The sequence below is a fragment of the Danio rerio genome, chromosome 13 (assembly GCF_052040795.2).
Source record: "Danio rerio strain M-AB ecotype USA chromosome 13, GRCz13ab, whole genome shotgun sequence".
Lineage (NCBI taxonomy): Eukaryota > Metazoa > Chordata > Actinopteri > Cypriniformes > Danionidae > Danio > Danio rerio.
In genome coordinates, this window is record NC_141033.1 from 48,570,373 (window position 1) to 48,586,112 (window position 15,740).

General features: G+C 41.4%; 1 protein-coding gene and 1 long non-coding RNA gene across 3 annotated transcripts in view; one reads left to right on the top strand and one right to left on the bottom strand.

Moving 5' to 3' along the window:
- LOC147834307 (uncharacterized) overlaps positions 1 to 15,740 on the bottom strand; it is an 84,849-nt gene that overhangs the window by 26,536 nt on the left and 42,573 nt on the right. The window lies entirely within an intron of this gene.
- On the top strand, positions 10,000 to 13,303 carry LOC148679613 (uncharacterized). Its single transcript, XR_015944948.1, has 3 exons — positions 10,000 to 10,146; positions 10,524 to 11,139; positions 11,515 to 13,303. It is a non-coding gene; the product is annotated as an uncharacterized LOC148679613 (long non-coding RNA).

Below are 15,740 nucleotides of genomic sequence, written 5' to 3' on the forward strand. Positions count from 1 at the left end.
GGACCCAGGGTCCAACTGACCAGTCAGAGCACACAAGGCAACCTGACCGATCAGAGCACCCTAGCTTTTTGACATTTCTATTTTAGAAACCGTTTCTATTTTTGCGACACATGTTTAGCTTGTGTCGCATGTTTTAGTGCACACTTCACATTTTCGCTTTTTTTCGTGACATTTCTATTTTAGAAACCGTTTCTATTTTTGCAACACATGTTTAGCTTGTGTCGCATGTTTTTCGTGCACTTCACATTTTCGATTTTTTTTGTGACATTTCTATTTTAGACACGTTTCTATTTAACGACACATGTTTAGCTTGTGTCGCATGTTTTGCGTGCACTTCACATTTTTAATTTGTTTCGTGACATTTCTATTTTAGACACCGTTTCTATTTAGCGACACATGTTTAGCTTGTGTCGCATGTTTTGCGTGCACTTCACATTTTCGATTTTTTTCGTGACATTTGGATTTTAGACAGTTTCTATTTCTGCGACACATGATTAGCTTGCGTCGCATGTTTTGGTGCACAAGTGACATTTTCGATTTTTTTCGTGACAAGTCTATTTTAGACTCTTTCTTTTTTTGCGACACATGTTTAGCTTGCGTCGCATGTTTTGCGAAGGCACGGTGTAAGGCACTTGACCAGCCAGTGCACACAGCTGCCTCCTGACCAATCAGAGCACCCCAGGCCACCCGGTCGATCAAGAGAGCACATCAGCTTTCAGATTAATCAGCGCACGTACGGCCCATGAAGAGCACATCAGCTTTCAGATTAATAAGCGCACGTACGGCCACCTGACCAACCAAAGGACCCAGGGTCTAACTGACCAGTCAGAGCACACAAGGCAACCTGACCGATCAGAGCACCCTAGCTTTTTGACATTTCTATTTTAGAAACCGTTTCTATTTTTGCGACACATGTTTAGCTTGTGTCGCATGTTTTGGTGCACACTTCACATTTTCGATTTTTTTCGTGACATTTCTATTTTAGAAACCGTTTCTATTTTTGCAACACATGTTTAGCTTGTGTCGCATATTTTTCGTGCACTTCACATTTTCGATTTTTTTTGTGACATTTCTATTTTAGACACCGTTTCTATTTAGCGACACATGTTTAGCTTGTGTCGCATGTTTTGCGTGCACTTAACATTTTCGATTTTTTTTGTGACATTTCGATTTTAGACATCAATTCTATTTCTGCGACACATGTTTAGCTTGCGTCGCATGTTGTGCATGCACTTCACATTTTCGATTTTTTTAGCGACATTCAGCTTTTAGATATCTTTTCTATTTTTGCGACACATGTTTAGCTTGCGTCGCATGTTTTGCGAAGGCACGGTGTAAGGCACTTGACCAGCCAGTGCACACAGCTGCCTCCTGACCAATCAGAGCACCCCAGGCCACCCGGTCGATCAAGAGAGCACATCAGCTTTCAGATTAATCAGCGCACGTACGGCCCATGAAGAGCACATCAGCTTTCAGATTAATAAGCGCACGTACGGCCACCTGACCAACCAGAGGACCCAGGGTCCAACTGACCAGTCAGAGCACACAAGGCAACCTGACCGATCAGAGCACCCTAGCTTTTTGACATTTCTATTTTAGAAACCGTTTCTATTTTTGCGACACATGTTTAGCTTGTGTCGCATGTTTTGGTGCACACTTCACATTTTCGCTTTTTTTCGTGACATTTCTATTTTAGACACCGTTTCTATTTAGCGACACATGTTTAGCTTGTGTCGCATGTTTTGCGTGCACTTAACATTTTCGATTTTTTTTGTGACATTTCGATTTTAGACATCGTTTCTATTTCTGCGACACATGTTTAGCTTGCGTCGCATGTTGTGCGTGCACTTCACATTTTCGATTTTTTTACCGACATTCAGCTTTTAGATATCTTTTCTATTTTTGCGACACATGTTTAGCTTGCGTCGCATGTTTTGCGAAGGCACGGTGTAAGGCACTTGACCAGCCAGTGCACACAGCTGCCTCCTGACCAATCAGAGCACCCCAGGCCACCCGGTCGATCAAGAGAGCACATCAGCTTTCAGATTAATCAGCGCACGTACGGCCCATGAAGAGCACATCAGCTTTCAGATTAATAAGCGCACGTACGGCCACCTGACCAACCAGAGGACCCAGGGTCCAACTGACCAGTCAGAGCACACAAGGCAACCTGACCGATCAGAGCACCCTAGCTTTTTAACATTTCTATTTTAGAAACCGTTTCTATTTTTGCGACACATGTTTAGCTTGTGTCGCATGTTTTGGTGCACACTTCACATTTTCGCTTTTTTTCGTGACATTTCTATTTTAGAAACCGTTTCTATTTTTGCGACACATGTTTAGCTTGTGTCGCATATTTTTCGTGCACTTCACATTTTCGATTTTTTTGTGACATTTCTATTTTAGACACCGTTTCTATTTAGCGACACATGTTTAGCTTGTGTCGCATGTTTTGCGTGCACTTAACATTTTCGATTTTTTTTGTGACATTTCGATTTTAGACATCAATTCTATTTCTGCGACACATGTTTAGCTTGCGTCGCATGTTTTTCGGGCACTTCACATTTTCGATTTTTTTTGTGACATTTCTATTTTAGACACGTTTCTATTTAACGACACATGTTTAGCTTGTGTCGCATGTTTTGCGTGCACTTCACATTTTTAATTTGTTTCGTGACATTTCTATTTTAGACACCGTTTCTATTTAGCGACACATGTTTAGCTTGTGTCGCATGTTTTGCGTGCACTTAACATTTTTTATTGTCTTCGTGACATTTTTATTTTAGACACCGTTTCTATTTAGCGACACATGTTTAGCTTGTGTCGCATGTTTTGCGTGCACTTCACATTTTCGATTTTTTTCGTGACATTTGGATTTTAGACAGTTTCTATTTCTGCGACACATGATTAGCTTGCGTCGCATGTTTTGGTGCACAAGTGACATTTTCGATTTTTTTCGTGACAAGTCTATTTTAGACTCTTTCTTTTTTTGCGACACATGTTTAGCTTGCGTCGCATGTTTTGCGAAGGCACGGTGTAAGGCACTTGACCAGCCAGTGCACACAGCTGCCTCCTGACCAATCAGAGCACCCCAGGCCACCCGGTCGATCAAGACAGCACATCAGCTTTCAGATTAATCAGCGCACGTACGGCCCATGAAGAGCACATCAGCTTTCAGATTAATAAGCGCACGTACGGCCACCTGACCAACCAGAGGACCCAGGGTCCAACTGACCAGTCAGAGCACACAAGGCAACCTGACCGATCAGAGCACCCTAGCTTTTTGACATTTCTATTTTAGAAACCGTTTCTATTTTTGCGACACATGTTTAGCTTGTGTCGCATGTTTTGGTGCACACTTCACATTTTCGCTTTTTTTCGTGACATTTCTATTTTAGACACCGTTTCTATTTAGCGACACATGTTTAGCTTGTGTCGCATGTTTTGCGTGCACTTAACATTTTCGATTTTTTTTGTGACATTTCTATTTTAGACACCGTTTCTATTTAGCGACACATGTTTAGCTTGTGTTGCATGTTTTGTGTGCACTTAACATTTTCGATTTTTTTTGTGACATTTCGATTTTAGACATCGTTTCTATTTCTGCGACACATGTTTAGCTTGCGTCGCATGTTGTGCGTGCACTTCACATTTTCGATTTTTTTAGCGACATTCAGCTTTTAGATATCTTTTCTATTTTTGCGACACATGTTTAGCTTGCGTCGCATGTTTTGCGAAGGCACGGTGTAAGGCACTTGACCAGCCAGTGCACACAGCTGCCTCCTGACCAATCAGAGCACCCCAGGCCACCCGGTCGATCAAGAGAGCACATCAGCTTTCAGATTAATCAGCGCACGTACGGCCCATGAAGAGCACATCAGCTTTCAGATTAATAAGCGCACGTACGGCCACCTGACCAACCAGAGGACCCAGGGTCCAACTGACCAGTCAGAGCACACAAGGCAACCTGACCGATCAGAGCACCCTAGCTTTTTAACATTTCTATTTTAGAAACCGTTTCTATTTTTGCGACACATGTTTAGCTTGTGTCGCATGTTTTGGTGCACACTTCACATTTTCGATTTTTTTCGTGACATTTCTATTTTAGAAACCGTTTCTATTTTTGCAACACATGTTTAGCTTGTGTCGCATGTTTTTCGTGCACTTCACATTTTCGATTATTTTTGTGACATTTCTATTTTAGACACGTTTCTATTTAACGACACATGTTTAGCTTGTGTCGCATGTTTTGCGTGCACTTCACATTTTTAATTTGTTTCGTGACATTTCTATTTTAGACACCGTTTCTATTTAGCGACACATGTTTAGCTTGTGTCGCATGTTTTGCGTGCACTTAACATTTTTTATTGTTTTCGTGACATTTTTTATTTTAGACACCGTTTCTATTTAACGACACATGTTTAGCTTGTGTCGCATGTTTTGCGTGCACTTCACATTTTCGATTTTTTTCGTGACATTTGGATTTTAGACAGTTTCTATTTCTGCGACACATGATTAGCTTGCGTCGCATGTTTTGGTGCACAAGTGACATTTTCGATTTTTTTCGTGACAAGTCTATTTTAGACTCTTTCTTTTTTTGCGACACATGTTTAGCTTGCGTCGCATGTTTTGCGAAGGCACGGTGTAAGGCACTTGACCAGCCAGTGCACACAGCTGCCTCCTGACCAATCAGAGCACCCCAGGCCACCCGGTCGATCAAGAGAGCACATCAGCTTTCAGATTAATCAGCGCACGTACGGCCCAAGAAGAGCACATCAGCTTTCAGATTAATAAGCGCACGTACGGCCACCTGACCAACCAGAGGACCCAGGGTCCAACTGACCAGTCAGAGCACACAAGGCAACCTGACCGATCAGAGCACCCTAGCTTTTTAACATTTCTATTTTAGAAACCGTTTCTATTTTTGCGACACATGTTTAGCTTGTGTCGCATGTTTTGGTGCACACTTCACATTTTCGATTTTTTTCGTGACATTTCTATTTTAGAAACCGTTTCTATTTTTGCAACACATGTTTAGCTTGTGTCGCATGTTTTTCGTGCACTTCACATTTTCGATTATTTTTGTGACATTTCTATTTTAGACACGTTTCTATTTAACGACACATGTTTAGCTTGTGTCGCATGTTTTGCGTGCACTTCACATTTTTAATTTGTTTCGTGACATTTCTATTTTAGACACCGTTTCTATTTAGCGACACATGTTTAGCTTGTGACGCATGTTTTGCGTGCACTTCACATTTTCGATTTTTTTTGTGACATTTCTATTTTAGACACGTTTCTATTTAACGACACATGTTTAGCTTGTGTCGCATGTTTTGCGTGCACTTCACATTTTTAATTTGTTTCGTGACATTTCTATTTTAGACACCGTTTCTATTTAGCGACACATGTTTAGCTTGTGTCGCATGTTTTGCGTGCACTTAACATTTTTTATTGTTTTCGTGACATTTTTTATTTTAGACACCGTTTCTATTTAACGACACATGTTTAGCTTGTGTCGCATGTTTTGCGTGCACTTCACATTTTCGATTTTTTTCGTGACATTTGGATTTTAGACAGTTTCTATTTCTGCGACACATGATTAGCTTGCGTCGCATGTTTTGGTGCACAAGTGACATTTTCGATTTTTTTCGTGACAAGTCTATTTTAGACTCTTTCTTTTTTTGCGACACATGTTTAGCTTGCGTCGCATGTTTTGCGAAGGCACGGTGTAAGGCACTTGACCAGCCAGTGCACACAGCTGCCTCCTGACCAATCAGAGCACCCCAGGCCACCCGGTCGATCAAGACAGCACATCAGCTTTCAGATTAATCAGCGCACGTACGGCCCATGAAGAGCACATCAGCTTTCAGATTAATAAGCGCACGTACGGCCACCTGACCAACCAGAGGACCCAGGGTCCAACTGACCAGTCAGAGCACACAAGGCAACCTGACCGATCAGAGCACCCTAGCTTTTTGACATTTCTATTTTAGAAACCGTTTCTATTTTTGCGACACATGTTTAGCTTGTGTCGCATGTTTTGGTGCACACTTCACATTTTCGCTTTTTTTCATGACATTTCTATTTTAGACACCGTTTCTATTTAGCGACACATGTTTAGCTTGTGTCGCATATTTTTCGTGCACTTCACATTTTCGATTTTTTTTTGTGACATTTCTATTTTAGACACGTTTCTATTTAGCGACACATGTTTAGCTTGTGTCGCATGTTTTGCGTGCACTTCACATTTTCGATTTTTTTTGTGACATTTCGATTTTAGACATCAATTCTATTTCTGCGACACATGTTTAGCTTGCGTCGCATGTTGTGCGTGCACTTCACATTTTCGATTTTTTTAGCGACATTCAGCTTTTAGATATCTTTTCTATTTTTGCGACACATGTTTAGCTTGCGTCGCATGTTTTGCGAAGGCACGGTGTAAGGCACTTGACCAGCCAGTGCACACAGCTGCCTCCTGACCAATCAGAGCACCCCAGGCCACCCTGTCGATCAAGAGAGCACATCAGCTTTCAGATTAATCAGCGCACGTACGGCCCATGAAGAGCACATCAGCTTTCAGATTAATAAGCGCACGTACGGCCACCTGACCAACCAGAGGACCCAGGGTCCAACTGACCAGTCAGAGCACACAAGGCAACCTGACCGATCAGAGCACCCTAGCTTTTTGATATTTCTATTTTAGAAACCGTTTCTATTTTTGCGACACATGTTTAGCTTGTGTCGCATGTTTTGCGTGCACTTAACATTTTTTATTGTTTTCGTGACATTTTTTATTTTAGACACCGTTTCTATTTAACGACACATGTTTAGCTTGTGTCGCATGTTTTGCGTGCACTTCACATTTTCGATTTTTTTCGTGACATTTGGATTTTAGACAGTTTCTATTTCTGCGACACATGATTAGCTTGCGTCGCATGTTTTGGTGCACAAGTGACATTTTCGATTTTTTTCGTGACAAGTCTATTTTAGACTCTTTCTTTTTTTGCGACACATGTTTAGCTTGCGTCGCATGTTTTGCGAAGGCACGGTGTAAGGCACTTGACCAGCCAGTGCACACAGCTGCCTCCTGACCAATCAGAGCACCCCAGGCCACCCGGTCGATCAAGAGAGCACATCAGCTTTCAGATTAATCAGCGCACGTACGGCCCAAGAAGAGCACATCAGCTTTCAGATTAATAAGCGCACGTACGGCCACCTGACCAACCAGAGGACCCAGGGTCCAACTGACCAGTCAGAGCACACAAGGCAACCTGACCGATCAGAGCACCCTAGCTTTTTAACATTTCTATTTTAGAAACCGTTTCTATTTTTGCGACACATGTTTAGCTTGTGTCGCATGTTTTGGTGCACACTTCACATTTTCGATTTTTTTCGTGACATTTCTATTTTAGAAACCGTTTCTATTTTTGCAACACATGTTTAGCTTGTGTCGCATGTTTTTCGTGCACTTCACATTTTCGATTATTTTTGTGACATTTCTATTTTAGACACGTTTCTATTTAACGACACATGTTTAGCTTGTGTCGCATGTTTTGCGTGCACTTCACATTTTTAATTTGTTTCGTGACATTTCTATTTTAGACACCGTTTCTATTTAGCGACACATGTTTAGCTTGTGACGCATGTTTTGCGTGCACTTCACATTTTCGATTTTTTTTGTGACATTTCTATTTTAGACACGTTTCTATTTAACGACACATGTTTAGCTTGTGTCGCATGTTTTGCGTGCACTTCACATTTTTAATTTGTTTCGTGACATTTCTATTTTAGACACCGTTTCTATTTAGCGACACATGTTTAGCTTGTGTCGCATGTTTTGCGTGCACTTAACATTTTTTATTGTTTTCGTGACATTTTTTATTTTAGACACCGTTTCTATTTAACGACACATGTTTAGCTTGTGTCGCATGTTTTGCGTGCACTTCACATTTTCGATTTTTTTCGTGACATTTGGATTTTAGACAGTTTCTATTTCTGCGACACATGATTAGCTTGCGTCGCATGTTTTGGTGCACAAGTGACATTTTCGATTTTTTTCGTGACAAGTCTATTTTAGACTCTTTCTTTTTTTGCGACACATGTTTAGCTTGCGTCGCATGTTTTGCGAAGGCACGGTGTAAGGCACTTGACCAGCCAGTGCACACAGCTGCCTCCTGACCAATCAGAGCACCCCAGGCCACCCGGTCGATCAAGACAGCACATCAGCTTTCAGATTAATCAGCGCACGTACGGCCCATGAAGAGCACATCAGCTTTCAGATTAATAAGCGCACGTACGGCCACCTGACCAACCAGAGGACCCAGGGTCCAACTGACCAGTCAGAGCACACAAGGCAACCTGACCGATCAGAGCACCCTAGCTTTTTGACATTTCTATTTTAGAAACCGTTTCTATTTTTGCGACACATGTTTAGCTTGTGTCGCATGTTTTGGTGCACACTTCACATTTTCGCTTTTTTTCATGACATTTCTATTTTAGACACCGTTTCTATTTAGCGACACATGTTTAGCTTGTGTCGCATATTTTTCGTGCACTTCACATTTTCGATTTTTTTTTGTGACATTTCTATTTTAGACACGTTTCTATTTAGCGACACATGTTTAGCTTGTGTCGCATGTTTTGCGTGCACTTCACATTTTCGATTTTTTTTGTGACATTTCGATTTTAGACATCAATTCTATTTCTGCGACACATGTTTAGCTTGCGTCGCATGTTGTGCGTGCACTTCACATTTTCGATTTTTTTAGCGACATTCAGCTTTTAGATATCTTTTCTATTTTTGCGACACATGTTTAGCTTGCGTCGCATGTTTTGCGAAGGCACGGTGTAAGGCACTTGACCAGCCAGTGCACACAGCTGCCTCCTGACCAATCAGAGCACCCCAGGCCACCCGGTCGATCAAGAGAGCACATCAGCTTTCAGATTAATCAGCGCACGTACGGCCCATGAAGAGCACATCAGCTTTCAGATTAATAAGCGCACGTACGGCCACCTGACCAACCAGAGGACCCAGGGTCCAACTGACCAGTCAGAGCACACAAGGCAACCTGACCGATCAGAGCACCCTAGCTTTTTGATATTTCTATTTTAGAAACCGTTTCTATTTTTGCGACACATGTTTAGCTTGTGTCGCATGTTTTGGTGCACACTTCACATTTTCGCTTTTTTTCGTGACATTTCTATTTTAGAAACCGTTTCTATTTTTGCAACACATGTTTAGCTTGTGTCGCATGTTTTTCGTGCACTTCACATTTTCGATTATTTTTGTGACATTTCTATTTTAGACACGTTTCTATTTAACGACACATGTTTAGCTTGTGTCGCATGTTTTGCGTGCACTTCACATTTTTAATTTGTTTCGTGACATTTCTATTTTAGACACCGTTTCTATTTAGCGACACATGTTTAGCTTGTGTCGCATGTTTTGCGTGCACTTCACATTTTTAATTTGTTTCGTGACATTTCTATTTTAGACATCGTTTCTATTTCTGCGACACATGTTTAGCTTGCGTCGCATGTTGTGCGTGCACTTCACATTTTCGATTTTTTTAGCGACATTCAGCTTTTAGATATCTTTTCTATTTTTGCGACACATGTTTAGCTTGCGTCGCATGTTTTGCGAAGGCACGGTGTAAGGCACTTGACCAGCCAGTGCACACAGCTGCCTCCTGACCAATCAGAGCACCCCAGGCCACCCGGTCGATCAAGAGAGCACATCAGCTTTCAGATTAATCAGCGCACGTACGGCCCATGAAGAGCACATCAGCTTTCAGATTAATAAGCGCACGTACGGCCACCTGACCAACCAGAGGACCCAGGGTCCAACTGACCAGTCAGAGCACACAAGGCAACCTGACCGATCAGAGCACCCTAGCTTTTTAACATTTCTATTTTAGAAACCGTTTCTATTTTTGCGACACATGTTTAGCTTGTGTCGCATGTTTTGGTGCACACTTCACATTTTCGATTTTTTTCGTGACATTTCTATTTTAGAAACCGTTTCTATTTTTGCAACACATGTTTAGCTTGTGTCGCATGTTTTTCGTGCACTTCACATTTTCGATTATTTTTGTGACATTTCTATTTTAGACACGTTTCTATTTAACGACACATTTTTAGCTTGTGTCGCATGTTTTGCGTGCACTTCACATTTTTAATTTGTTTCGTGACATTTCTATTTTAGACACCGTTTCTATTTAGCGACACATGTTTAGCTTGTGTCGCATGTTTTGCGTGCACTTCACATTTTCGATTTTTTTTGTGACATTTCTATTTTAGACACGTTTCTATTTAACGACACATGTTTAGCTTGTGTCGCATGTTTTGCGTGCACTTCACATTTTTAATTTGTTTCGTGACATTTCTATTTTAGACACCGTTTCTATTTAGCGACACATGTTTAGCTTGTGTCGCATGTTTTGCGTGCACTTAACATTTTTTATTGTTTTCGTGACATTTTTTATTTTAGACACCGTTTCTATTTAACGACACATGTTTAGCTTGTGTCGCATGTTTTGCGTGCACTTCACATTTTCGATTTTTTTCGTGACATTTGGATTTTAGACAGTTTCTATTTCTGCGACACATGATTAGCTTGCGTCGCATGTTTTGGTGCACAAGTGACATTTTCGATTTTTTTCGTGACAAGTCTATTTTAGACTCTTTCTTTTTTTGCGACACATGTTTAGCTTGCGTCGCATGTTTTGCGAAGGCACGGTGTAAGGCACTTGACCAGCCAGTGCACACAGCTGCCTCCTGACCAATCAGAGCACCCCAGGCCACCCGGTCGATCAAGAGAGCACATCAGCTTTCAGATTAATCAGCGCACGTACGGCCCAAGAAGAGCACATCAGCTTTCAGATTAATAAGCGCACGTACGGCCACCTGACCAACCAGAGGACCCAGGGTCCAACTGACCAGTCAGAGCACACAAGGCAACCTGACCGATCAGAGCACCCTAGCTTTTTAACATTTCTATTTTAGAAACCGTTTCTATTTTTGCGACACATGTTTAGCTTGTGTCGCATGTTTTGGTGCACACTTCACATTTTCGATTTTTTTCGTGACATTTCTATTTTAGAAACCGTTTCTATTTTTGCAACACATGTTTAGCTTGTGTCGCATGTTTTTCGTGCACTTCACATTTTCGATTATTTTTGTGACATTTCTATTTTAGACACGTTTCTATTTAACGACACATGTTTAGCTTGTGTCGCATGTTTTGCGTGCACTTCACATTTTTAATTTGTTTCGTGACATTTCTATTTTAGACACCGTTTCTATTTAGCGACACATGTTTAGCTTGTGACGCATGTTTTGCGTGCACTTCACATTTTCGATTTTTTTTGTGACATTTCTATTTTAGACACGTTTCTATTTAACGACACATGTTTAGCTTGTGTCGCATGTTTTGCGTGCACTTCACATTTTTAATTTGTTTCGTGACATTTCTATTTTAGACACCGTTTCTATTTAGCGACACATGTTTAGCTTGTGTCGCATGTTTTGCGTGCACTTAACATTTTTTATTGTTTTCGTGACATTTTTTATTTTAGACACCGTTTCTATTTAACGACACATGTTTAGCTTGTGTCGCATGTTTTGCGTGCACTTCACATTTTCGATTTTTTTCGTGACATTTGGATTTTAGACAGTTTCTATTTCTGCGACACATGATTAGCTTGCGTCGCATGTTTTGGTGCACAAGTGACATTTTCGATTTTTTTCGTGACAAGTCTATTTTAGACTCTTTCTTTTTTTGCGACACATGTTTAGCTTGCGTCGCATGTTTTGCGAAGGCACGGTGTAAGGCACTTGACCAGCCAGTGCACACAGCTGCCTCCTGACCAATCAGAGCACCCCAGGCCACCCGGTCGATCAAGACAGCACATCAGCTTTCAGATTAATCAGCGCACGTACGGCCCATGAAGAGCACATCAGCTTTCAGATTAATAAGCGCACGTACGGCCACCTGACCAACCAGAGGACCCAGGGTCCAACTGACCAGTCAGAGCACACAAGGCAACCTGACCGATCAGAGCACCCTAGCTTTTTGACATTTCTATTTTAGAAACCGTTTCTATTTTTGCGACACATGTTTAGCTTGTGTCGCATGTTTTGGTGCACACTTCACATTTTCGCTTTTTTTCGTGACATTTCTATTTTAGACACCGTTTCTATTTAGCGACACATGTTTAGCTTGTGTCGCATATTTTTCGTGCACTTCACATTTTCGATTTTTTTTTGTGACATTTCTATTTTAGACACGTTTCTATTTAGCGACACATGTTTAGCTTGTGTCGCATGTTTTGCGTGCACTTCACATTTTCGATTTTTTTTGTGACATTTCGATTTTAGACATCAATTCTATTTCTGCGACACATGTTTAGCTTGCGTCGCATGTTGTGCGTGCACTTCACATTTTCGATTTTTTTAGCGACATTCAGCTTTTAGATATCTTTTCTATTTTTGCGACACATGTTTAGCTTGCGTCGCATGTTTTGCGAAGGCACGGTGTAAGGCACTTGACCAGCCAGTGCACACAGCTGCCTCCTGACCAATCAGAGCACCCCAGGCCACCCGGTCGATCAAGAGAGCACATCAGCTTTCAGATTAATCAGCGCACGTACGGCCCATGAAGAGCACATCAGCTTTCAGATTAATAAGCGCACGTACGGCCACCTGACCAACCAGAGGACCCAGGGTCCAACTGACCAGTCAGAGCACACAAGGCAACCTGACCGATCAGAGCACCCTAGCTTTTTGATATTTCTATTTTAGAAACCGTTTCTATTTTTGCGACACATGTTTAGCTTGTGTCGCATGTTTTGGTGCACACTTCACATTTTCGCTTTTTTTCGTGACATTTCTATTTTAGAAACCGTTTCTATTTTTGCAACACATGTTTAGCTTGTGTCGCATGTTTTTCGTGCACTTCACATTTTCGATTATTTTTGTGACATTTCTATTTTAGACACGTTTCTATTTAACGACACATGTTTAGCTTGTGTCGCATGTTTTGCGTGCACTTCACATTTTTAATTTGTTTCGTGACATTTCTATTTTAGACACCGTTTCTATTTAGCGACACATGTTTAGCTTGTGTCGCATGTTTTGCGTGCACTTAACATTTTTTATTGTTTTCGTGACATTTTTATTTTAGACACCGTTTCTATTTAGCGACACATGTTTAGCTTGTGTCGCATGTTTTGCGTGCACTTCACATTTTCGATTTTTTTCGTGACATTTGGATTTTAGACAGTTTCTATTTCTGCGACACATGAGTAGCTTGCGTCGCATGTTTTGGTGCACAAGTGACATTTTCGATTTTTTTCGTGACAAGTCTATTTTAGACTCTTTCTTTTTTTGCGACACATGTTTAGCTTGCGTCGCATGTTTTGCGAAGGCACGGTGTAAGGCACTTGACCAGCCAGTGCACACAGCTGCCTCCTGACCAATCAGAGCACCCCAGGCCACCCGGTCGATCAAGACAGCACATCAGCTTTCAGATTAATCAGCGCACGTACGGCCCATGAAGAGCACATCAGCTTTCAGATTAATAAGCGCACGTACGGCCACCTGACCAACCAGAGGACCCAGGGTCCAACTGACCAGTCAAAGCACACAAGGCAACCTGACCGATCAGAGCACCCTAGCTTTTTGACATTTCTATTTTAGAAACCGTTTCTATTTTTGCGACACATGTTTAGCTTGTGTCGCATGTTTTGGTGCACACTTCACATTTTCGCTTTTTTTCGTGACATTTCTATTTTAGACACCGTTTCTATTTAGCGACACATGTTTAGCTTGTGTCGCATGTTTTGCGTGCACTTAACATTTTCGATTTTTTTTGTGACATTTCTATTTTAGACACCGTTTCTATTTAGCGACACATGTTTAGCTTGTGTCGCATGTTTTGCGTGCACTTAACATTTTCGATTTTTTTTGTGACATTTCGATTTTAGACATCGTTTCTATTTCTGCGACACATGTTTAGCTTGCGTCGCATGTTGTGCGTGCACTTCACATTTTCGATTTTTTTAGCGACATTCAGCTTTTAGATATCTTTTCTATTTTTGCGACACATGTTTAGCTTGCGTCGCATGTTTTGCGAAGGCACGGTGTAAGGCACTTGACCAGCCAGTGCACACAGCTGCCTCCTGACCAATCAGAGCACCCCAGGCCACCCGGTCGATCAAGAGAGCACATCAGCTTTCAGATTAATCAGCGCACGTACGGCCCATGAAGAGCACATCAGCTTTCAGATTAATAAGCGCACGTACGGCCACCTGACCAACCAGAGGACCCAGGGTCCAACTGACCAGTCAGAGCACACAAGGCAACCTGACCGATCAGAGCACCCTAGCTTTTTAACATTTCTATTTTAGAAACCGTTTCTATTTTTGCGACACATGTTTAGCTTGTGTCGCATGTTTTGGTGCACACTTCACATTTTCGCTTTTTTTCGTGACATTTCTATTTTAGAAACCGTTTCTATTTTTGCGACACATGTTTAGCTTGTGTCGCATATTTTTCGTGCACTTCACATTTTCGATTTTTTTGTGACATTTCTATTTTAGACACCGTTTCTATTTAGCGACACATGTTTAGCTTGTGTCGCATGTTTTGCGTGCACTTAACATTTTCGATTTTTTTTGTGACATTTCGATTTTAGACATCAATTCTATTTCTGCGACACATGTTTAGCTTGCGTCGCATGTTGTGCGTGCACTTCACATTTTCGATTTTTTTAGCGACATTCAGCTTTTAGATATCTTTTCTATTTTTGCGACACATGTTTAGCTTGCGTCGCATGTTTTGCGAAGGCACGGTGTAAGGCACTTGACCAGCCAGTGCACACAGCTGCCTCCTGACCAATCAGAGCACCCCAGGCCACCCTGTCGATCAAGACAGCACATCAGCTTTCAGATTAATCAGCGCACGTACGGCCCATGAAGAGCACATCAGCTTTCAGATTAATAAGCGCACGTACGGCCACCTGACCAACCAGAGGACCCAGGGTCCAACTGACCGATCAGAGCACCCTAGCTTTTTGATATTTCTATTTTAGAAACCGTTTCTATTTTTGCGACACATGTTTAGCTTGTGTCGCATGTTTTGGTGCACACTTCACATTTTCGCTTTTTTTCGTGACATTTCTATTTTAGAAACCGTTTCTATTTTTGCAACACATGTTTAGCTTGTGTCGCATGTTTTTCGTGCACTTCACATTTTCGATTATTTTTGTGACATTTCTATTTTAGACACGTTTCTATTTAACGACACATGTTTAGCTTGTGTCGCATGTTTTGCGTGCACTTCACATTTTTAATTTGTTTCGTGACATTTCTATTTTAGACACCGTTTCTATTTAGCGACACATGTTTAGCTTGTGTCGCATGTTTTGCGTGCACTTAACATTTTTTATTGTTTTCGTGACATTTTTATTTTAGACACCGTTTCTATTTAGCGACACATGTTTAGCTTGTGTCGCATGTTTTGCGTGCACTTCACATTTTTGATTTTTTTCGTGACATTTGGATTTTAGACAGTTTCTATTTCTGCGACACATGATTAGCTTGCGTCGCATGTTTTGGTGCACAAGTGACATTTTCGATTTTTTTCGTGACAAGTCTATTTTAGACTCTTTCTTTTTTTGCGACACATGTTTAGCTTGCGTCGCATGTTTTGCGAAGGCACGGTGTAAGGCACTTGAC